General features: G+C 44.4%; 1 protein-coding gene across 2 annotated transcripts in view; it reads right to left on the minus strand.

The window, feature by feature from the left end:
- arhgef37 (Rho guanine nucleotide exchange factor (GEF) 37) overlaps nt 1-25,569 on the minus strand; it is a 69,930-nt gene that overhangs the window by 32,146 nt on the left and 12,215 nt on the right. Inside the window, exons 2-3 of one of the 2 annotated variants that reach the window (XM_054739375.2) lie at nt 1,494-1,689; nt 1,124-1,225 (exon numbers count right to left, since the gene is read on the minus strand). The gene's annotated coding sequence lies outside the window, so the exon portion shown is untranslated. Of the gene's footprint in view, nt 1-1,123; nt 1,264-1,493; nt 1,690-25,569 lie in introns of those variants that run through there. The other variant, XM_070549999.1, reaches the window with a different exon arrangement.

Below are 25,569 nucleotides of genomic sequence, written 5' to 3' on the forward strand. Positions count from 1 at the left end.
CTTCAAGTTTGAGCCAAACAGCCTCCAGTAGCCAGGTTTCTGTTGCATTCTGGGACATGAGAGGGTCTGTAGCTACTGGCTGTGTCTAAATTTGCATCCTCATTGGTCTCAGGAGAACGTGTTCTGCCCTGACTGGTTAGAAAGGACAACAGCTGTAAATTTGGACAGTCTAGCCTTAAAAAGCAGTCCCGCTCCTACTTCGGCAGATGTCCTCCTGTCACCTAGCTGTATGTCAGGCTGAGACCCAATGATACGCTGGTGAAGTATCATTTGCCTTTAAGTCTAAAAACTCTTACCAATTTCATGTCAACTTAAGCTAGCTTCATGACATGAGTAAATTGGGGTACTGAAAACATGAAAACGCTTCTGTACTTCACATCCATCTGTGTGATGTCCTGCAGTGCATGTCAGGATGTATAGAGGTGAGGACACTACACCGCACCTGTTCTCAAAATCGGGAAAAAGAAAAACCGATTTTAAGACCGCATTCTGAGCACTCTTTAAATTTGGGCAGTGTTCATTGCGGCACTGTGACTTCACTGGTCTTTAAATCCGACCTCATGAGCATGCAGCCCCTGAATTTGGACACAGCCACAGACTCGTAGCAACCAAACATGAACTGAAGACTAGGGAGAGGGGCTTAGAGCTCAGTCTCAGAATATAGAACCATCTTCTTGCGTTTACCTCTGTTAGCCCCACCCCTACCCAACCTGACCAATCAGTGGACAGAATGTACTCACCTGGTTAAATGCTTTTTTTTTTTTGCAATTTTCTCTCATATGAAAAATCTACAAATAAAAAAAACGATGAGCTGATTCAGAACAGAGGAAACTAAAGGTGCAAGGACCCCCACCTGAAGGACTAAACGTTAAAACATTCATTTTGTCAAAATGTTTACTCATAGTAACTAGTCTCTAAACTAAACTTAGCATGCCACAGTGAAAAGCTGTTGGTAAATGCTCCAAATATATTTTTATTAAACATTTGGTATCTAACCGGCTCCTAAAATGTTGACTATGACACATAAAATAGAAACATCTGTAGCAAAAGTGTTCAGAGAGGTTAAGGCTCCACCATCATCCTGGGAACCAAAGTGTTTTACAGGTAAGGAGACCGTTATTACCTTTAGGTAAAATCCCAATCCAGCTGCAGTGAACGGAGATCTCCCCTCTCCACCGGGTTGTGTTGAGTCCAGTGTGAAGCAGAAATCACTGCAGAGGAGCCGCTGCACCATGGAAAACAAACACTGCTGTAACTTTATCCACTGACTCACAAACAGCTGCTCACTGCTCAGCCTCATGTGGCAAAAGTGTGTGTGAGTGAAGGGAGAAACGTGTAATAAAGAGGGGGGATGGGAGCAAAAAGGAGGCTGAGTTTGTGGAGAAAAGGAGGGGAGGGTAGAGAAGACCACACACACACACACACACATACACACTGCTGCTGAGTGAGCTGAATGACTGCAGCAGCTGTTTAGATGAGGAAGTCAGACTTACAAAGCTGGACTCTTGATTGGCTGTTAGGTCTTCTCACAGGTTTCAAGGACCAATCAGACCACGCCTCCAGAGGTTTCATAAGACACTACAGCAGCCGATGAAGACAATGTAGTCAAGTGATTGAAGTTTTCCTCTTTCAGAAAACAGAAGCACAGGGGGACGTCCCATCCTCCTCCAAAGACACCGCCTGCATTTTCTGGTTAGAAACAAAAAGAAAGATTTAAAATCAAATTTAATGTTATTTTTCTGCTTCATTCAGACAATAGATAGATATTCCATGCACCAGCATGCAGACCGGTTCTCTAGAAAATGCATCTTTCAAGTTTGCAACCTCTCTAAAAGTAAATTACAATGTGCATGCCCTAACTTCTCATATACTTTAGAAGTTTCGCTAGTTGTAAAGCCTTTAATTTTCTTTGCTTGTGTGGTGGATGTGATTGCTGCTGGGACACCAAAACATCCCCACTGGCATACAACATAGGGTTTTTTATATATTTTTTTTTCTAAAACTGTGTTTCTCAACCCTGGTCCTCAGTGCCCCCCAGTCCTGCACGTTTTCCATGTCTCTGCTACAGCACACCTGGTTCACATATTTGCATAGGGAGCCTAAGTCTCCTCCCTTTCCGGTTGGCTCATGGGTCCTTGGACGAACGAAAAAAATGAATGCAAGTCAACGGGGCTAAAAGAGCTATTTTCTAATCCGCTTTGTCTTACGCCCACATCTGTTGTACTGCAATTTAAATGAAAACTAATGATGTGTGTTTCGACCACACCTGTCACGTACTTTGTCTTACGTCTTAAGAAACATTATTTTAATAACGAAACTGCTAAATTATTTCCAACAGTATAGATGTGTAGTGTATTTTGTCCGAGTGGGTTTGCTGTACTTTGACGTCATCGGCAGTCGAAGGACCCCGAGCCGATCTTGCACCCGAGCAGATCTTGTACCGACACCGGGACAGAGGGAAGTAGCTGCCAAAATGGACGTAAGCTAGGATTTTTCTTTCTCTGTTTTAACAATATCAAGGACTAATGTTGGGGCGAACGTTTTATAAACTTGGAAATAAAAGGGTTTTTTTCCATTATGAGTTTTAGATAATACATATAGCCTATTTTGCATATGCATGGCGACTTACTTTTGAGGAGAAATGTTTACAGGGTTCCCGCAGAGTCTTAAAAGCATTGAATTTATGAATTTGAAAGTAAATTAAAATTAAACTAAAATATAGGCAACAAAAATTATTGTTAAGGTTCTAATGTCAAACCAGATGGATCCGGTTATATTTTTAACCCATGGTTTTCCTTACATAGGCGTAGCCGTGGCGGCCCGCCACGGCTGAAATCTTACTGCCACGCCTACAAGATCCAAGTTTTATTTATTTATTTATTGCGCTGTTTCCCGAAGAAGCAGCGGGAACTACTATGTTGTCGCTTGTGATCACAGCCGGCGGGCAGCAAGAAGAAAGGAGCAGGCAGAGCAAGGTACAGTTACAGCATAAGTTACTGAGTTTAAAATTAGAAAGGTAGCAGTGGATATAATGCTTTTTGGTTTACATGTTTCAACATCATTAAGATAAACGAGTGTTGACGATCTTGACAGGGTTTCCTCCAGTGCTTATTAGGCCAGATTTTCCTCCCCCCGCCAGGCTAATCATCACTTATTCATGTAAAACTTATTTATTTTTTCATGTCTGAATTTAACCGCATCTAATACTGTATTGCGGCGTGAGCGCAACAGCGACAACTTAAGAAGTGTTATTTTCCCGCTTCAGAAGAAGCGTCCAACGTGTTTTTACGCTTTCTCCGAGACATGTCACGTCGCTGACACGTCAATAGTGCAGCGTAGCCTGCTGGAGGTTTTAAGGGTTCAGATGAAACACCCGACCTCTCAGGCTGCTCACGCATCGATCTTAAGCAGAGCACGACGTCGCCTCGGCTCTTCACGGCCGAGCCGGTACACCGGTACCGGACTGGGCTCGGTAACCGACCCAACACAGCCACTGGGTCGTTGGAGCTGCCCCGTGACTGCCTGATGGAAAACCAGCGGGTTTCATCAGACTCGTAAAGCTTCTTGTTTTTGCTGGGGACCCCCTGTATTTTACCGCTCCCTCCTGCAGTCTTCCCCTATTAAAATTTAAAATGATTCTGTAAACTCCGTGTATCAATAGAAACAATCTCGGCCTCTGCCAGCTGCAGTAAATGTAGTCTCCAAATAATAAATAAGAGGTGCATTCATCTGTGTATCTCCTTTGATCCGCATTAGTGATATTTTCAGCACCAGAACAGTGAAGCAAAGAAACACATTCCTGAGTTTGTTAGTAATTTTATTTATTAGGTGCATCTAACCTGTTCTATTTTTCTCTGAAATGAGATCAAATCAGTGCTTCTATGGGTTGTCTCCAATCTGCACTGGAAAACTTTACTTTATTTAGAGACGTGTCATAATCCCCACCCCCCCACCCCCCCACCCCACACCACCCCCCATCCCCGCCACAGCTGGAAAAATTCCTAGGGGAAACACTGTAACCATTTGATTAAAAATATTACCGATCTTCTACCAAGTGCCCACCCAGTGTTTTGTCAAAATATATTGGTAAAGTTGTATAGATAAATAAATGAAAACTAGTTCAATAATTTTTTTTCTGATAGTGCCATGAAATAGGTATTAATTTTCTATATGGCTTTAGAAAGATCTTAAACAGACTTAAATTTAAGTTGAAGAAACCTGTAGGAACACTTTTATAGCGTTGGGGAGATATGTTGTGTGGTCATGATGACTTTTTGATGGAAAATATATTTTACAGGGGGAAATATGTTAGTTTTTTAAGCTTTTTATGTTCGTATCTGGGTTCTACACCTGACGGGCTTTATTATTATGGTTAGAGTGCTAATCTGATATGTGTAATTATATAAACCTTGACTTAAAGCTCCTTTATCAAGTTTTAGAACAATATTAATATCTGGCACAATCTACTGTTGAGGGAGAAATACTATACATTACATAGGGAAAATATGTTAGTTTTGTTTTTTAATCATTGTTACATGCTAAATATAGAATAAGGAAAAAATGGTGTAAAGCCAATTTTCCTAACTAGCAACAAATTAGTAAATGATGTGACTTAAGCAGACTTAAAAAGGTGCCATTCATAATAATTAGAGGAGTGTTTTTCAACCCTGGTCCTCAAGGCACACTACCTTGCATGTTTTTGGAGTTTCTGTGATATAGCAGACCGTATTGAGATGATTGCAGTGAAGCAAAAGCTTGTTCACCAGCCATCAATTGAAATCAGCTGTGCTGAAGCAGGGAAAATTAATTACAGATTAATTACAGATCATACATAATTAATGTAAAATATGCTTTTAATCTCATGACAGCAGTAATTTTAATATTGTCTTTATTTTTGATTAGGAGAATTCTCTGCTTGAGGACACCTTTGAGGCAGCAAGGTGGTGTACCACAAGGTCCTTCAAAGGAAACATTTCCCTTCCCCAGGTCATCACCATGGACAGGGAAGCTTGCCGGAGGGCAGTGGAGAGGTTCTGCGAAGTCGTTTACAAGAAGGGACACAGCAGACTGCACTTCTTGAGGATGCTTAGGTCCTTTAATGTCTGTAGCAAGATGCTGCAGATCTTCTACAAGTCTGTTGTTGAGAGTGTAATCTCTTCAGCCATCGTCTGTTGGGGTAGCAGCATCAGAAGCAGGGACCTGAAAAGGCTCAACAGCCTAATAACAAAGGCTGGTTCTGTTCTGGGGACGACTGTGGAACCACTGGAGGAGATAATGCAATGATGGATTCTCCAGAGAATCAAGAAAATTATGGACAACCCTGAGCATTCTCTCCACAAGACTGTCCGACAGCGGAAGGGTATCTTCAGTCAGAGGCTTCTTCAGTTTCGCTGCAACACTGACCGCTACTGGAGATCCTTCCTGCCAACAGCCATTGTAATATACAATAACTCTTTGATGACTTGATTATTAGGCCCGAGCAGCGAAGCGCTGCGAAGGCCTATTGTATCTGCTCCGTTTATTATTATTAGGCCCGAGCAGTGAAGCTGCGAAGGCCTATTGTATCTGCTCCGTTTATTATTTTTTTTTTTCTTTTTTTTTTTTTTCTTTTTTTTTCTTCCGCTTAGGCCCGAGCAGTGAAGCTGCGAAGGCCTATTGTATCTGCTCCGTTTATTATTTTTTTTTTTCTTTTTTTTTTTTTTCTTTTTTTTTCTTCCGCGTCTTTGGATGGCCTTTAGGGGGTCTTAGCATATCCAAAAAGTCACCAAATTCTGGCCCAATATAGAAAGTGCGTGAAATTTACGTATTTCACTGGCAACGTGAAAGTTGGTAAAAAAATGTTTCAACAGCGCCCCCTGGAAAATTAAAAATACCCCTCCGCTTTGACCTTTTTTCATAGTAGAGTGATGAAATTTGGTACACTTGTAGAACTCAACAATACGCACAGAAATGCCTCTTGCACCCATGGTCAATATCAAACAGGAAGTCGGCCATTTTGGACTAAAGTGGCCATTTTGACCCCGTTTTGGCCATTTCTAGGGTCTATATTTGGTTTAACAGTTTGGTCATTTTTCGCACGATCGTCTCAAAAATAGTGTGCGATCGAACAGAAGCGATGGACGATTAAAATGAGACAATAAAATTGACTTTTCGTAAATACTGAAGGGGCGGGACCAGGCCTCAAAGTTCGAGCACTCGCCAAAAAAATTCAAATTGCTATAGATTCATAAATGAAAGAATTACAGTTAAAGAAATGTTCTAAGGACAATCGTCGTCGACCTCCGAAGACAAATGAATGGTCGATTGATGATGTCACATAAGCCCCGCCCCCTCAGGACTTAAAAGGTCAAGATTTACTGGGAAAATTTCCAAAATTCGCCCTTTCCAATAACCACCCCAAATTTGTAGCGGGTAACTGAAGACAAGTTGGGGTTGCTTGGCGTCACTTTATGGGAGTTTTCTCCAGAAGGCGGGGCTGTGGCGGCGCGGCGAAGTCAGGCGTACCGCTTAGGCCTTACGTTTGCCTCCCATTTCGTCATTTCTAGAGATATCGCCACAAAACCTCTTGGGAGTGATCCTAGTTCAGCCCCCCACAAAATGTGATGTGAACATCCGGTGGGCGTGGCCTATTTTCTGAAATAGCGCCCCCTAGGACCATTAAAACTGTCAGCCCCAAGTCATGCTTTGACTGAGGATTATGAAATTTGGCACACTAATGTGGTGTCTCAGGACCTAGAAAAAAGTCTCTTGGAGCCAAGTGCAAAGTCGCACAGGAAGTCGGCCATTTTGGTCCAAGTACTCGATTTAGTGGTTTTCGCACACGTTGTTTGGAGAGTGATGCTCCATCGCCCTTTTCACCAATCGCCTTCAAACTTCTGCTATAGACTCTTAAGACATAAAGGAAAAAATTCAACCGTCGGATTTTAAATAAGTATAAAGGTGTGGGCGTGGCTAAGCCTCAAACTTTGACCTGTCACCACGCCACTCTTTTTTTCACAGCTACCTATTGGACTCCTTTTACCCAATCGCCAGCAATCTCTGGCGAATAGCAGCTGACAAGTTGAGGTCACTTAGTCTCCAGTACTGGCAGGTTTTGAAAAAAGGCGGGGCTTTGGGAGCATGGCAAAATTCACCATCACGCCATGGCAATACGTTTGCCTCTCATTTCTTCAATTATCGTGCCATCACCACAAAATGTCTGGTGAGTGATCCTAGTCTGACCCCCAATAGATTTGGACAGCTGTAGTTTGTGGGCGTGGCCTATTTTCTGAAATGGCGCCCTCTAGGACCATTAAAACTGTCAGCCCCTAGCCATGCTTTGACTGAGGAGTACGAAATCTGGTACACTAATGTGGTGTCTCCGGTCCTACAAAAAAGTCTCTTGGAGCCAAGTGCAAAGTCGCACAGGAAGTCGGCCATTTTGGTCCAAGTAGTCGATTTAGTGGTTTTCGCACACGTTGTTTGGAGAGTGTTACACCATTGCCCTTTTCACCAATCACCTTCAAACTTCTGCTATAGACTCTTAAGACAAAGGGGAAAAAATTCAACCTACGGATTTTAAATAAGTATAAAGGTGTGGGCGTGGCTAAGCCTCAAACTTTGACCTGTCGCCACGCCACTCTTTTTTTCACAGCTCCCTATTGGACTCCTTTTAACCAATCACCAGCAATCACTGGCAAATAGCAGCAGACAAGTTGAGGTCACTTGGTCTATAGTACTGGCAGGTTTCGAATAAAGGCGGGGCTTTGGGAGCATGGCGAAATTCGCCATCACGCCATGGAAATACGTTTGTCTCTCATTTCTTCAATCATTGTGACATCGCCACACAATTTCTGATGAGTGATCCTACTCTGACCCCTAATTGAATTGGACAGCTGAAGTTTGTGGGCGTGGCCTATTTTCTGAAATAGCGCCCCCTAGGACCATTAAAACTGTCAGCCCCAAGCCGTGCTTTGACTGAGGATCACGAAATTTGGCACACTAATGTAGTGTCTCAGGACCTACAAAAAAGTCTCTTGGAGCCAAGCGCAATGTCGCACAGGAGGTCGGCCATTTTGGTCCAAGTACTCGATTTAGTGGTTTTCGCACACGTTATTAGGAGAATGATGTCTCGTCGCCCTTTCCACCGATCACCTTCAAACTCTTGCTATATACTCTTAAGACATAGAGGAAAAGATTCAACCGTCGGATTTTAAATAAGTATAAAGGTGTGGGCGTGGCTAAGCCTCAAACTTTGACCAGTCGCCATTACGTTACTTGACTCAATAACTCCCTTGTGCATGATCAGATCAATTTCAAACTTTGTCCGTGTGATCACTGACCACATCTGAAGACAGTGACAATGTGGACAGCTGGCATCACCTAAGCCCCGTCCCCTGACTACAGGAAGTCTTCTGTTTTATGGTGAAATGCCCATATTTGTCCCCTCTAATTTAGTCAACATGACACTAAGGTCATGCACTGTCTTCATGATGTTCTAATGACTATTCAGATCTGATAGCTTTTCAGAAAGGGAGGAGCTTTGATGCCATGGCGATTTCTGGCGTGACGCTGTGACCTTACGTTTGACTGTAACTTCCACAAACAGCCTCCGATTTGCCAGAGACTGAACATCACATCACCAGTGTGGTAAAGATAGAGTATCTCCTAGTGGTGAGACGTGTAATGCTGGGCTCAGAGGGGATGCTGAATCAGGGTGAGGTGTGGACGAGGAGGCCGTTCACGGTTTCTGGTGTCGGGGTGGTTGACTTTCTGTTCTGCCAGATGTGCCCTGGTGCCCCCGGCTGCCGTCCAGGATGGACAAGCGCGGAGCTGGGTTTGGAGAGCGTCGGGGATGGAGCGGAGGGGGTGCGGAAGGAGGGCGAGCAGCTTCGCTGCGAGGGCCGAACGACGCTGCTTGCAGCTTTAATTTTTTTTTTTTTAGGCCCGAGCAGCGAAGCGCTGCGAAGGCCTATTGTATCTGCTCCGTTTATTATTATTACGCTTTCTTTTTTCTTCCGCGTCTTTGGGTGGCCTTTAGGGGGTCTTAGCATATCCAAAAAGTCACCAAATTCTGGCCCAATATAGAAAGTGCGTGAAATTTACGTATTTCACTGGCGATGTGAAAGTTGATAAAAAAGTGGCTCGACAGCGCCCCCTAAAGAGTGAAAAATACCCCTCTCCATAAAGCTTAGTTTATCGTACAGTTATGAAATTTGGTATACTGGTACTACTCAACAGTCCGCACAAAAAAGCCTCTTGCAACCATGGTCAATATAAAACAGGAAGTCGGCCATTTTGGGTTGAAATGGCGATTTTTAGCCGTTTTGGCCATTTCTAGGGTCTATATTTGGTTGAACAGTTTCGTCATTTTTCGTACCATAGTCTCAAAAATAGTGTGCCATCGAACAGAAGCGATGGACGCTTCAAATGAGAAAATAAAATTGACTTTTCGTAAATACTGAAGGGGCGGGGCCAGGCCTCAAAGTTCGAGCACTCGCCAAAAAAATTCAAATTGCTATAATTTCACAAATGAAAGAATTACAGTTAAAGTAACTTTCTATGGATAATCGTCATCGCCCCCCGAAGACAAATGAATGGTCGCTGGATGATGTCACACAAGCCCCGCCCCCTCAGGACTTAAAACGTCAAGTTTTACTGGGAAATTTTCCAAAATTCGCCCTGTCGAATAATCAGCCCGAATTTGTAGCAGGTAACTGAAGAGAAGTTGGCGTTGCTTGACGTCACTTTATGGGTGTTTTCTGCAGAAGGCGGGGCTGTGGCGACGCGGCGAAGTCAGGCGTACCGCCGTGACCATACATGTGCCTCCCATGTCGTCATTTCTATAGATACAGTCACGAAACGTCTTGTGAGTGATCCTAGTCCGGCCCCCCAAAAGATCTCATGTGAACATCAAATGGGCGTGGCCTATTTTCTGAAATAGCGCCCCCTAGGTCCATTAAAACTGTCAGCCCCAAGCCATGCTTTGACTGAGGAGTACGAAATTTGGTACACTAATGTGGGGTCTCAGGACCTACAAAAAAGTCTCTTTGAGCCAAGTGCAAAGTCGCACAGGAAGTCGGCCATTTTGGTCCAATTACTCGATTTAGTGGTTTTCACACACGTTATTAGGAGAATGATGTCTCGTCGTCCTTTCCACCTATCACCTTCAAACTCCTGCTATATAATCTTAAGACATAGAGGAAAAAATTCAACCGTCGGATTTTATACAAGTATAAAGGTGTGGGCGTGGCTAAGCCTCAAACTTTGACCTTTCGCCATTACATTACTTGACTTAACAACTCCCATGTGCATGATCAGATCTATATCAAACTCCGTCTGTGTGATCATTGACCACATCTCAAGACAATGACAATGTGGACAGCTGACATCACCTATGCCCCGCCCCCTGACTACAGGAAGTCTATTTTTTAATGGTGAAATGCCCATATTTGTCCCCTCTACTTTAGTCAACATGACACTAAGGTCATGCACTGTCTTCATGATGTTGTAATGACCATTCAGATCTGATAGCTTTTCAGAAAGGGAAGGGCTTTGATGCCACGGCGAATTCTGGCGTGACGCCGTGACCTTACGTTTGACTGTAACTTCCACTAACAACCTCCGATCTGCCCGAGACTGAACATGGCAATCAACAATCATGCCCTTTATTCAACGAGGCACACACCGTTGGTGAAAGTTGTGTAATGTCACCACAGCGCCCCCTACACACCATTAAAACTGTAATAACTCCTACAGACGAGGTCGTAACTGCACCAAACTTGCTATGTGTACTCACACAATGGCACCCACCACAGTCCTGTGGTAAGTTGTTGATATTGCTTTAGCTCCGCCCCCTGACAGATATTAGGCCCTTAATAACACATGCATGATGCAATTCACACCAAACTGCACACAAATGACTGTCATCAACCTACAAACTTCTTCATGGAATAATTCTTAAATTTGGGACAGCGCCCCCTAGATACAAAAAACCTTTGTAACTTCTGCAAAAAAGTTCCAAACTACATCAAACATTGTGGGAGTCATCACACATCTGCAATCAACACATGTATGTGATCACTTGTTCAATTCACTTTAACTCCACCCACTTACAGCTTTTTGTCTCTAGATGACCCATGCAACGTTTGATTGATTCCAAATTAACAGAAAACCATCTTTGATGACCAAAGATGACCTCTATGGCATTTACTTGTAAATGGTCACAACGCCCCCTAGATGGGTTCAAACTTTATTAACTTCTAAAGTCAAAGTCAGAATGGCATTATACTTGGCTTGTGACATCACGTGACTGCACCAAACACATTGATGTGGTTGTTGATTCAAATCCCTGTAGCTCCGCCCCTTTCAGCTCACTGGCTTTAGATAACACACACAACGTCCGTTTGATGCCAAAATAACAGAAAACTGTCCTTGTCAACCAAAGCTGACCTCAATGGGATTTTTCTGTAATTGATCACAGCGCCCCCTAGATAACTTTAACTTTCGAAAACTTTAATAAATATGGGCAAAAAAGCACTAAAGTTGGTCTGTGTCATCACACCAACAGTGTGCTAAAGATAAAGTATGCCCTAGTGGTGAGACATGTAATATAATGGTAGGCTCGGAGGGGATGCTGATTCAGGGTGAGGTGTGGATGAGGTGACTGTTAGCTTTTCTTGGTGTCAGGGTGGTGGACGTTTCAGTCCGTGGACGTGCCCTGGTGCCCCGTGCTGCCGGCCAGGACGGAGCGGCGGGGAGTTGGGTTTGGAGAGCATCGGGGATGGAGCGGAGGGGGTGCGGAAGGAGGGTGAGCATCTTCGCTGCGAGGGCCGAACGACGCTGCTTGCAGCTTTAATTAGGCCCGAGCAGTGAAGCTGCGAAGGCCTATTGTATCTGCTCCGTTTATTATTAGGCCCGAGCAGCGAAGCGCTGCGAAGGCCTATTGTATCTGCTCCGTTTATTAGGCCCGAGCAGCGAAGCGCTGCGAAGGCCTATTGTATCTGCTCCGTTTATTATTTTTTTTTTTCTTTCTTTTTCTTCCGCGTCTTTGGACGGCCTTTAGGGGGTCTTAGCATATCCAAAAACTCACCAAATTCTGGCCCAATATAGAAAGTGCGTGAAATTTACGTATTTCAATGGCAACGTGAAAGTTGGTAAAAAAATGTTTCAACAGCGCCCCCTGGAAAATTAAAAATACCCCTCCGCTTTGACCTTTTTTCATAGTAGAGTTATGAAATTTGCTACACTTGTAGAACTCAACAATACGCACAGAAAAGCCTCTTGCACCCATGGTCAATATCAAACAGAAAGTCGGCCATTTTGGACTAAAGTGGCCATTTTGACCACGTTTTGGCCATTTCTAGGGTCTATATTTGGTTGAACAGTTTGGTCATTTTTCGCACGATCGTCTCAAAAATAGTGTGCGATCGAACAGAAGCGATGGACGATTAAAATGAGACAATAAAATTGACTTTTCGTAAATACTGAAGGGGCGGGACCAGGCCTCAAAGTTCAAGCACTCGCCAAAAAAATTCAAATTGCTATAATTTCATAAATGAAAGAATTACAGTTAAAGTAACTTTCTATGGACAATCGGCATCGCCCCACGAAGACAAATGAATGGTCGATTGATGATGTCACATAAGCCCCGCCCCCTCAGGACTTAAAAGGTCAAGTTTTACTGGGAAATTTTCAAAAATTCGCCCTTTCAAATAATCATCCCAAATTTGTAGCAGTTAACTGAAGACAAGTTGGGGTTGCTTGGCGTCACTTTATGGGAGTTTTCTGCAGAAGGCGGGGCTGTGACGGCGCGGCGAAGTCAGGCGTACCGATGTGGCCTTACGTTTGCCTCCCATTTCGCCATTTCTAGAGATATCGCCACAAAACCTCTTGGGAGTGATCCTAGTTCGGCCCCCCACAAAATGTGATGTGAACATCCGGTGGGCGTGGCCTATTTTCTGAAATAGCGCCCCCTAGGACCATTAAAACTTTCAGCCCCAAGCCATGCTTTGACTGAGGAGTACAAAATTTGGTACACTAATGTGGTGTCTCAGGACCTAGAAAAAAGTCTCTTGGAGCCAAGTGCAAAGTCGCACAGGAAGTCGGCCATTTTGGTCCAAGGACTCGATTTAGTGGTATTCGCACACGTTGTTTGGAGAGTGTTGCACCATTGCCCTTTTCATCAATCGCCTTCAACCATCTGCTATATACTCTTAAGACATAGATGAAAAAATTCAACCGTCGGATTTTATATAAGTATAAAGGTGTGGGCGTGGCTAAGCCTCAAACTTTGACCTGTCGCCACGCCACTCTTTTTTTCACAGCTCCCTATCGGACTCCTTTTAACCAATCACCAGCAATCACTGTCAAATGGCAGCAGACAAGTTGAGGTCACTTGATCTATAGTACTGGCAGGTTTCGAATAAAGGCGGGGCTTTGGGAGCATGGCGAAATTCGCCATCACGCCATGGAATTACGTTTGTATCTCATTTCTTCAATCATTGTGACATCGCCACACAATTTCTGATGAGTGATCCTACTCTGACCCCTAATAGAACTGCACAGCTGAAGTTTGTGGGCGTGGCCTATTTAATGAAATAGCGCCCCCTAGGACCATTAAAACTGTCAGCCCCAAGCCATGCTTTGACTGTGGATTACGAAATTTGATACACTAATGTGGGGTCTCAGGACCTACAAAAAAGTCTCTTGGAGCCAAGTGCAAAGTCGCGCAGGAAGTCGGCCATTTTGGTCCAAGTACTCGATTTAGTGGTATTCGCACACGTTGTTTGGAGAGTGTTGCACCATTGCCCTTTTCACCAATCGCCTTCAAACATCTGCTATATACTCTTAAGACATAGATGAAAAAATTCAACCGTCGGATTTTATATAAGTATAAAGGTGTGGGCGTGGCTAAGCCTCAAACTTTGACCTGTCGCCACGCCACTCTATTTTTCACAGCTCCCTATTGGACTCCTTTTAACCAATCACCAGCAATCACTGGCAAATGGCAGCAGACAAGCTGAGGTCACTTGATCTATAGTACTGGCAGGTTTTGAATAAAGGCGGGGCTTTGGGAGCATGGCGAAATTCGCCATCACGCCATGAAAATACGTTTGTCTCTCATTTCTTCAATCATTGTGACATCACAACAAAATGTCTGATGAGTGATCCTAGTCTGACCCCCAATAGAAATGGACAGCTGAAGTTTGTGGGCGTGGCCTATTTTCTTAAATAGCGCCCCCTAGGACCATTAAAACTGTCAGCCCCAAGCCATGCTTTGACTGAGGATTACGAAATTTGATACACTAATGTGGGGTTTCAGGACCTACAAAAAAGTCTCTTGGAGCCATGTGCAAAGTCGCACAGGAAGTCAGCCATTTTGGTCCAAGTACTCAATTTAGTGGTTTTCGCACACGTTGTTTGGAGAGTGTTGCACCATCGCCCTTTTCACCAATCGCCTTCAAACTTCTGCTATATACTCTTAAGACAAAGGGAGAAAAATTCAACCATCGGATTTTATATAAGTATAAAGTGTGGGCGTGGCTAAGCCTCAAACTTTGACCTTTCGCCATTACTTTACTTGACTTAATAACTCCCATGTGCATGATCAGATCTTTTTCGAACTTTGTCTGTGTGATCATTGACCATATCTGTAAAAAATGACAATGTGGACAGCTGACATCACCTAAGCCCCGCCCCCTGACTACAGGAAGTCTATTTTTTATGGTGAAATGCCCATATTTGTCCCCTCTAATTTAGTCAACATGACACTAAGGTCATGCACTGTCTTCATGATGTTGTAATGACCATTCAGATCTGCTAGCTTTTCAGAAAGGGAGGGGCTTTGATGCCATGGCGATTTCTTACTCTGACCCCTAATAGAATTGGACAGCTGAAGTTTGTGGGCGTGGCCTTTTTTCTGAAATAGCGCCCCCCTAGGACCATTAAAACTATCAGCCCCAAGCCATGCTTTGACTGAGGATCACGAAATTTGGCACACTAATGTAGTGTCTCAGGACCTACAAAAAAGTCTCTTGGAGCCAAGTACAATGTCGCACAGGAGGTCGGCCATTTTTGTCCAAGTACTCGATTTAGTGGTTTTCGCACACGTTATTAGGAGAATGATGTCTCGTCGTCCTTTCCACCGATCACCTTCAAACTCCTGCTATATACTCTTTAGACATAGAGGAAAAAATTCAACCGTTGGATTTTAAATAAGTATAAAGGTGTGGGCGTGGCTAAGCCTCAAACTTTGACCAGTCGCCATTACATTCCTTGACTTAATAACTCCCATGTGCATGATCAGATCTATATCAAACTGTGTCTGTGTGATCATTGACCACATCTCAAGACAATGACAATGTGGACAGCTGACATCACCTAAGCCCCGCCCCCTGACTACAGGAAGTCGATTTTTTCATGGTGAAATGCCCATATTTGTCCCCTCTAATTTAGTGAACATGACACTAAGGTCATGCACTGTCTTCATGATGTTGTAATGACAATTCAGATCTGCTAGCTTTTCAGGAAGGGAGGGGATTTGATACAATGGCGAATTCTGGCGTGACGCTGTGACCTTACGTTTGACTGTAACTTCCACAAACAGCCTCCGATTTGCCCGAGACTGAACATCACATCACCAGTGTGGTAAAGATAGAGTATCTCCTAGTGGTGAGACGTGTAATGGTGGGCTCAGAGGGGATGCTGAGTCAGAGTGAGGTGTGGACGAGGAGGCCGTTCACGGTTTCGGGTGTCGGGGTGGATGACTTTCTGTTCTGCCAGACGTGCCCTGGTGCCCCCGGCTGCCGGACAGGATGGAGAAGCGCGGAGCTGGGTTTGGAGAGGGTCGGGGATGGAGCGGAGGGGGTGCGGAAGGAGGGCGAGCAGCTTCGCTGCGAGGGCCGAACGACGCTGCTTGCAGCTTTAATTATTATTACGCTTTCTTTTTTCTTCCGCGTCTTTGGGTGGCCTTTAGGGGGTCTTAGCATATCCAAAAAGTCACCAAATTCTGGCCCAATATAGAAAGTGCGTGAAATTTACGTATTTCACTGGCGATGTGAAAGTTGATAAAAAAGTGGCTCGACAGCGCCCCCTAAAGAGTGAAAAATACCCCTCTCCATAAAGCTTAGTTTATCGTACAGTTATGAAATTTGGTATACTGGTACTACTCAACAGTCCGCACAAAAAAGCCTCTTGCAACCATGGTCAATATAAAACAGGAAGTCGGCCATTTTGGGTTGAAATGGCGATTTTTAGCCGTTTTGGCCATTTCTAGGGTCTATATTTGGTTGAACAGTTTCGTCATTTTTCGTACCATAGTCTCAAAAATAGTGTGCCATCGAACAGAAGCGATGGACGCTTCAAATGAGAAAATAAAATTGACTTTTCGTAAATACTGAAGGGGCGGGGCCAGGCCTCAAAGTTCGAGCACTCGCCAAAAAAATTCAAATTGCTATAATTTCACAAATGAAAGAATTACAGTTAAAGTAACTTTCTATGGATAATCGTCATCGCCCCCCGAAGACAAATGAATGGTCGCTGGATGATGTCACACAAGCCCCGCCCCCTCAGGACTTAAAACGTCAAGTTTTACTGGGAAATTTTCCAAAATTCGCCCTGTCGAATAATCAGCCCGAATTTGTAGCAGGTAACTGAAGAGAAGTTGGCGTTGCTTGACGTCACTTTATGGGTGTTTTCTGCAGAAGGCGGGGCTGTGGCAACGCGGCGAAGTCAGGCGTACCGCCGTGACCATACATGTGCCTCCCATGTCGTCATTTCTATAGATACAGTCACGAAACGTCTTGTGAGTGATCCTAGTCCGGCCCCCCAAAAGATCTCATGTGAACATCAAATGGGCGTGGCCTATTTTCTGAAATAGCGCCCCCTAGGTCCATTAAAACTGTCAGCCCCAAGCCATGCTTTGACTGAGGAGTACGAAATTTGGTACACTAATGTGGGGTCTCAGGACCTACAAAAAAGTCTCTTTGAGCCAAGTGCAAAGTCGCACAGGAAGTCGGCCATTTTGGTCCAATTACTCGATTTAGTGGTTTTCACACACGTTATTAGGAGAATGATGTCTCGTCGTCCTTTCCACCTATCACCTTCAAACTCCTGCTATATAATCTTAAGACATAGAGGAAAAAATTCAACCGTCGGATTTTATACAAGTATAAAGGTGTGGGCGTGGCTAAGCCTCAAACTTTGACCTTTCGCCATTACATTACTTGACTTAACAACTCCCATGTGCATGATCAGATCTATATCAAACTCCGTCTGTGTGATCATTGACCACATCTCAAGACAATGACAATGTGGACAGCTGACATCACCTATGCCCCGCCCCCTGACTACAGGAAGTCTATTTTTTAATGGTGAAATGCCCATATTTGTCCCCTCTACTTTAGTCAACATGACACTAAGGTCATGCACTGTCTTCATGATGTTGTAATGACCATTCAGATCTGATAGCTTTTCAGAAAGGGAAGGGCTTTGATGCCACGGCGAATTCTGGCGTGACGCCGTGACCTTACGTTTGACTGTAACTTCCACTAACAACCTCCGATCTGCCCGAGACTGAACATGGCAATCAACAATCATGCCCTTTATTCAACGAGGCACACACCGTTGGTGAAAGTTGTGTAATGTCACCACAGCGCCCCCTACACACCATTAAAACTGTAATAACTCCTACAGACGAGGTCGTAACTGCACCAAACTTGCTATGTGTACTCACACAATGGCACCCACCACAGTCCTGTGGTAAGTTGTTGATATTGCTTTAGCTCCGCCCCCTGACAGATATTAGGCCCTTAATAACACATGCATGATGCAATTCACACCAAACTGCACACAAATGACTGTCATCAACCTACAAACTTCTTCATGGAATAATTCTTAAATTTGGGACAGCGCCCCCTAGATACAAAAAACCTTTGTAACTTCTGCAAAAAAGTTCCAAACTACATCAAACATTGTGGGAGTCATCACACATCTGCAATCAACACATGTATGTGATCACTTGTTCAATTCACTTTAACTCCACCCACTTACAGCTTTTTGTCTCTAGATGACCCATGCAACGTTTGATTGATTCCAAATTAACAGAAAACCATCTTTGATGACCAAAGATGACCTCTATGGCATTTACTTGTAAATGGTCACAACGCCCCCTAGATGGGTTCAAACTTTATTAACTTCTAAAGTCAAAGTCAGAATGGCATTATACTTGGCTTGTGACATCACGTGACTGCACCAAACACATTGATGTGGTTGTTGATTCAAATCCCTGTAGCTCCGCCCCTTTCAGCTCACTGGCTTTAGATAACACACACAACGTCCGTTTGATGCCAAAATAACAGAAAACTGTCCTTGTCAACCAAAGCTGACCTCAATGGGATTTTTCTGTAATTGATCACAGCGCCCCCTAGATAACTTTAACTTTCGAAAACTTTAATAAATATGGGCAAAAAAGCACTAAAGTTGGTCTGTGTCATCACACCAACAGTGTGCTAAAGATAAAGTATGCCCTAGTGGTGAGACATGTAATATAATGGTAGGCTCGGAGGGGATGCTGATTCAGGGTGAGGTGTGGATGAGGTGACTGTTAGCTTTTCTTGGTGTCAGGGTGGTGGACGTTTCAGTCCGTGGACGTGCCCTGGTGCCCCGTGCTGCCGGCCACGACGGAGCGGCGGGGAGTTGGGTTTGGAGAGCATCGGGGATGGAGCGGAGGGGGTGCGGAAGGAGGGTGAGCATCTTCGCTGCGAGGGCCGAACGACGCTGCTTGCAGCTTTAATTACGCTTTCTTTCTTTCTTTTTTCTTCCGCGTCTTTGACTGGCCTTTAGGGGGTCTTAGCATATCCAAAAAGTCACCAAATTCTGGCCCAATATAGAAAGTGCGTGAAATTTACGTATTTCACTGGCGATGTGAAAGTTCATAAAAAAATGTCTGAACAGCGCCCCCTAGAAAGTGAAAAATACCCCTCTCCATAAAGCTTAGTTTATCGTACAGTTATGGAATTTGGTACACTTGTAGAACTCAACAATACACACAGAAAAGCCTCTTGCACCCATGGTCAATATCAAACAGGAAGTCGGCCATTTTGGACTAAAGTGGCCATTTTGACCCCGTTTTGGCCATTTCTAGGGTCTATATTTGGTTGAACAGTTTGGTCATTTTTCGCACCATCGTCTCAAAAATAGTGCGAGATCGAACAGAAGCGATGGACGATTCAAATGAGACAATAAAATTGACTTTTCGTAAATACTGAAGGGGCGGGGCCAGGCCTCAAAGTTCGAGCACTCGCCAAAAAAATTCAAATTGCTATAATTTCATAAATGAAAGAATTACAGTTAAAGTAACTTTCTATGGACAATCGTCATCGCCCCCCGAAGACAAATGAATGGTCGATTGATGATGTCACATAAGCCCCGCCCCCTCAGGACTTAAAAGGTCAAGTTTTACTGGGAAATTTTCTAAAATTCGCATTTTCAAGTAATCATCCCAAACTTGTAGCAGATAACTGAAGACAAGTTGGGGTTGCTTCACGGCACTTTATGGGAGTTTTCTGCAGAAGGCGGGGCTGTGGCGGCGCGGCGAAGTCAGGCGTACCGACGTGGCCTTACGTTTGCCTTCCATTTCGTCATTTCTAGAGATATCGCCACGACACTTCTTGGGAGTGATCCTAGTCCGGCCCCCAAAAGAATCTGATGTGAAGATCCGGTGGGCGTGGCCTATTTTCTGAAATAGCGCCCCCTAGGACCATTAAAACTGTCAGCCCCAAGCCATGCTTTGACTGAGGAGTACGAAATTTGGTACACTAATGTGGTGTCTCAGGACCTACAAAAAAGTCTCTTGGAGCCAAGTGCAAAGTCGCACAGGAAGTCGGCCATTTTGGTCCAAGTACTCGATTTAGTGGTTTTTCGACACATTGTTTGGAGAGTGTTGCACCATCGCCCTTTTCATCAATCGCCTTCAAACTTCTGCTATAGACTCTTAAGACAAAGGGGAAAAAATTCAACCTACGGATTTTAAATAAGTATAAAGGTGTGGGCGTGGCTAAGCCTCAAACTTTGACCTGTCGCCACGCCACTCTTTTTTTCACAGCTCCCTATTGGACTCCTTTTAACCAATCACCAGCAATCACTGGCAAATAGCAGCAGACAAGTTGAGGTCACTTGTTCTATAGTACTGGCAGGTTTCGAATAAAGGCGGGGCTTTGGGAGCATGGCGAAATTCGCCATCACGCCATGGAAATACGTTTGTCTCTCATTTCTTCAATCATTGTGACATTGCCACACAATTTCTGATGAGTGATCCTACTCTGACCCCTAATAGATTTGGACAGCTGAAGTTTGTGGGCGTGGCCTATTTTCTGAAATAGCGCCCCCTAGGACCATTAAAACTGTCAGCCCCAAGCCATGCTTTGACTGAGGAGTACAAAATTTGGTACTCTAATGTGGTGTCTCAGGACCTACAAAAAAGTCTCTTTGAGCCAAGTGCAAAGGGGCACAGGAAGTCGGCCATTTTGGTCCAAGTACTCGATTTAGTGGTTTTCGCACTCGTTGTTTGGAGAGTGTTACACCATTGCCCTTTTCACCAATCACCTTCAAACTTCTGCTATGGACCCATAAGACAAAGGGGAAAAAATTCAACCTACGGATTTTAAATAAGTATAAAGGTGTGGGCGTGGCTAAGCCTCAAACTTTGACCTGTCGCCACGCCACTCTTTTTTTCACAGCTCCCTATTGGACTCCTTTTAACCAATCAACAGCAATCACTGGCAAATAGCAGCAGACAAGTTGAGGTCACTTGGTCTATAGTACTGGCAGGTTTCGAATAAAGGCGGGGCCTTGGGAGCATGGCGAAATTCGCCATCACGCCATGGAAATACGTTTGTCTCTCATTTCTTCAATCATTGTGACATCGCCACACAATTTCTGATGAGTGATCCTACTCTGACCCCTAATAGAATTGGACAGCTGAAGTTTGTGGGCGTGGCCTATTTTCTGAAATAGTGCCCCCTAGGACCATTAAAACTGTCAGCCCCAAGCCATGGTTTGACTGAGGATCACGAAATTTGACACACTAATGTAGTGTCTCAGGACCTACAAAAAAGTCTGTTGGAGCCAAGTGCATAGTCGCACAGGAAGTCGGCCATTTTGGTCCAAGTACTCGATTTAGTGGTTTTCGCACACGTTGTTTGGAGAATGATGTCTCATCGTCCTTTCCACCGATCACCTTCAAACTCCTGCTATACACTCTTAAGACATAGAAGAAAAAATTCAACCATCGGATTTTAAATAAGTATTAAGGTGTGGGCGTGGCTAAGCCTCAAACTTTGACTTGTCGCCACGCCACTCTTTTTTTCACAGCTCCCTATTGGACTCCTTTTAACCAATCACCAGCAATCACTGGCAAATAGCAGCAGACAAGTTGAGGTCACTTGGTCTGTAGTACTGGCAGGTTTCGAATAAAGGCGGGGCTTTGGGAGCATGGCGAAATTCGCCATCACGCCATGGAAATACGTTTGTGTCTCATTTCTTCAACCATTGTGACATCGCCACACAATTTCTGATGAGTGATCTTACTCTGACCCCTAATAGAATTGGAAAGCTGAAGTTTGTGGGCGTGGCCTATTTTCTGAAATAGCGCCCCCTAGGACCATTAAAACTATCAGCCCCAAGCCAGGGTTTGAGTGAGGATCATGAAATTTGGCACACTAATGTAGTGTCTCAGGACCTACAAAAAAGTCTCTTGCAAGCGCAATGTCGCACAGGAGGTTGGCCATTTTGGTCCAAGTACTTGATTTAGTGGTTTTCGCACACGTAATTAGGAGAATGATGTCTCGTCATCCTTTCCACCGATCACCTTTAAACTCCTGCTATATACTCTTAAGACATAGAGGGAAAAATTCAACCGTCGGATTTTAAATAAGTATAAAGGTGTGGGTGTGGCTAAGCCTCAAACTTTGACCAGTCGCCATTACGTTACTTGACTTAATAACTCCCATGTGCATGATCAGATCAATTTCAAACTTTGTCTGTGTGATCACTGACCACATCTGAAGACAGTGACAATGTGGACAGCTGACATCACCTAAGCCCCGCCCCCTGACTACAGGAAGTCTACTGTTTTATGGTGAAATGCCCATATTTGTCCCCTCTAATTTAGTCAACATGACACTAAGGTCATGCACTGTCTTCATGATGTTGTAATGACCATTCAGATCTGATAGCTTTTCAGAAAGGGGGGGCTTTGATGCCATGGCGATTTCTGGCGTGACGCTGTGACCTTACGTTTGACTGTAACTTCCACAAACAGCCTGCGATTTGCCCGAGACTGAACATCACATCACCAGTTTGGTAAAGATAGAGTATCTCCTAGTGGTGAGACGTGTAATGGTGGTCTCAGAGGGGATGCTGAGTCAGGGTGAGGTGTGGACGAGGAGGCCGTTCACGGTTTCTGGTGTCGGGGTGGTTGACTTTCTGTTCTGCCAGACGTGCCCTGGTGCCCCCGGCTGCTGGCCAGGATGGAGAAGCGCGGAGCTGGGTTTGGAGGGCGTCTGGGATGGAGCGGAGGGGGTGCGGACGGAGGACGAGCAGCTTCGCTGCGAGGGCCGAACGACGCTGCTTGCAGCTTTAATTAGGCCCGAGCAGTGAAGCTGCGAAGGCCTATTGTATCTGCTCCGTTTATTTTTTTTTTTTTTCTTTCTTTCTTTCTTTCTTTCTTTTTTTTTCTTCCGCGTCTTTGGATGGCCTTTAGGGGGTCTTAGCATATCCAAAAAGTCACCAAATTCTGGCCCAATATAGAAAGTGCGTGAAATTTACGTATTTCACTGGCAACGTGAAAGTTGGTAAAAAAATGTTTCAACAGCGCCCCCTGGAAAATTAAAAATACCCCTCCGCTTTGACCTTTTTTCATAGTAGAGTGATGAAATTTGGTACACTTGTAGAACTCAACAATACGCACAGAAAAGCCTCTTGCACCCATGGTCAATATCAAACAGGAAGTCGGCCATTTTGGACTAAAGTGGCCATTTTGACCCCGTTTTGGCCATTTCTAGGGTCTATATTTGGTTTAACAGTTTGGTCATTTTTCGCACGATCGTCTCAAAAATAGTGTGCGATCGAACAGAAGCGATGGACGATTAAAATGAGACAATAAAATTGACTTTTCGTAAATACTGAAGGGGCGGGACCAGGCCTCAAAGTTCGAGCACTCGCCAAAAAAATTCAAATTGCTATAGATTCATAAATGAAAGAATTACAGTTAAAGAAATGTTCTAAGGACAATCGTCGTCGCCCTCCGAAGACAAATGAATGGTCGATTGATGATGTCACATAAGCCCCGCCCCCTCAGGACTTAAAAGGTCAAGATTTACTGGGAAATTTTCCAAAATTCGCCCTTTCCAATAATCACCCCAAATTTGTAGCGGGTAACTGAAGACAAGTTGGGGTTGCTTGGCGTCACTTTATGGGAGTTTTCTCCAGAAGGCGGGGCTGTGGCGGCGCGGCGAAGTCAGGCGTACCGCTTAGGCCTTACGTTTGCCTCCCATTTCGTCATTTCTAGAGATATCACCACAAAACCTCTTGGGAGTGATCCTAGTTCAGCCCCCCACAAAATGTGATGTGAACATCCGGTGGGCGTGGCCTATTTTTTGAAATAGCGCCCCCTAGGACCATTAAAACTGTCAGCCCCAAGTCATGCTTTGACTGAGGATTATGAAATTTGGCACACTAATGTGGTGTCTCAGGACCTACAAAAAAGTCTCTTGGAGCCAAGTGCAAAGTCGCACAGGAAGTCGGCCATTTTGGTCCAAGTACTCGATTTAGTGGTTTTCGCACACGTTGTTTGGAGAGTGATGCTCCATCGCCCTTTTCACCAATCGCCTTCAAACTTCTGCTATAGACTCTTAAGACATAAAGGAAAAAATTCAACCGTCGGATTTTAAATAAGTATAAAGGTGTGGGCGTGGCTAAGCCTCAAACTTTGACCTGTCACCACGCCACTCTTTTTTTCACAGCTACCTATTGGACTCCTTTTACCCAATCGCCAGCAATCTCTGGCGAATAGCAGCTGACAAGTTGAGGTCACTTAGTCTCCAGTACTGGCAGGTTTTGAAAAAAGGCGGGGCTTTGGGAGCATGGCAAAATTCACCATCACGCCATGGCAATACGTTTGCCTCTCATTTCTTCAATTATCGTGCCATCACCACAAAATGTCTGGTGAGTGATCCTAGTCTGACCCCCAATAGATTTGGACAGCTGTAGTTTGTGGGCGTGGCCTATTTTCTGAAATGGCGCCCTCTAGGACCATTAAAACTGTCAGCCCCTAGCCATGCTTTGACTGAGGAGTACGAAATCTGGTACACTAATGTGGTGTCTCCGGTCCTACAAAAAAGTCTCTTGGAGCCAAGTGCAAAGTCGCACAGGAAGTCGGCCATTTTGGTCCAAGTAGTCGATTTAGTGGTTTTCGCACACGTTGTTTGGAGAGTGTTACACCATTGCCCTTTTCACCAATCACCTTCAAACTTCTGCTATAGACTCTTAAGACAAAGGGGAAAAAATTCAACCTACGGATTTTAAATAAGTATAAAGGTGTGGGCGTGGCTAAGCCTCAAACTTTGACCTGTCGCAACGCCACTCTTTTTTTCACAGCTCCCTATTGGACTCCTTTTAACCAATCACCAGCAATCACTGGCAAATAGCAGCAGACAAGTTGAGGTCACTTGGTCTATAGTACTGGCAGGTTTCGAATAAAGGCGGGGCTTTGGGAGCATGGCGAAATTCGCCATCACGCCATGGAAATACGTTTGTCTCTCATTTCTTCAATCATTGTGACATCGCCACACAATTTCTGATGAGTGATCCTACTCTGACCCCTAATAGAATTGGACAGCTGAAGTTTGTGGGCGTGGCCTATTTTCTGAAATAGCGCCCCCTAGGACCATTAAAACTGTCAGCCCCAAGCCGTGCTTTGACTGAGGATCAGGAACTTTGGCACACTAATGTAGTGTCTCAGGACCTACAAAAAAGTCTCTTGGAGCCAAGCGCAATGTCGCACAGGAGGTCGGCCATTTTGGTCCAAGTACTCGATTTAGTGGTTTTCGCACACGTTATTAGGAGAATGATGTCTCGTCGCCCTTTCCACCGATCACCTTCAAACTCTTGCTATATACTCTTAAGACATAGAGGAAAAGATTCAACCGTCGGATTTTAAATAAGTATAAAGGTGTGGGCGTGGCTAACCCTCAAACTTTGACCAGTCGCCATTACGTTACTTGACTCAATAACTCCCTTGTGCATGATCAGATCAATTTCAAACTTTGTCCGTGTGATCACTGACCACATCTGAAGACAGTGACAATGTGGACAGCTGGCATCACCTAAGCCCCGCCCCCTGACTACAGGAAGTCTTCTGTTTTATGGTGAAATGCCCATATTTGTCCCCTCTAATTTAGTCAACATGACACTAAGGTCATGCACTGTCTTCATGATGTTGTAATGACTATTCAGATCTGATAGCTTTTCAGAAAGGGAGGAGCTTTGATGCCATGGCGATTTCTGGCGTGACGCTGTGACCTTACGTTT

This window comes from Nothobranchius furzeri, chromosome 1 (genome assembly GCF_043380555.1).
Source record: "Nothobranchius furzeri strain GRZ-AD chromosome 1, NfurGRZ-RIMD1, whole genome shotgun sequence".
NCBI lineage: Eukaryota > Metazoa > Chordata > Actinopteri > Cyprinodontiformes > Nothobranchiidae > Nothobranchius > Nothobranchius furzeri.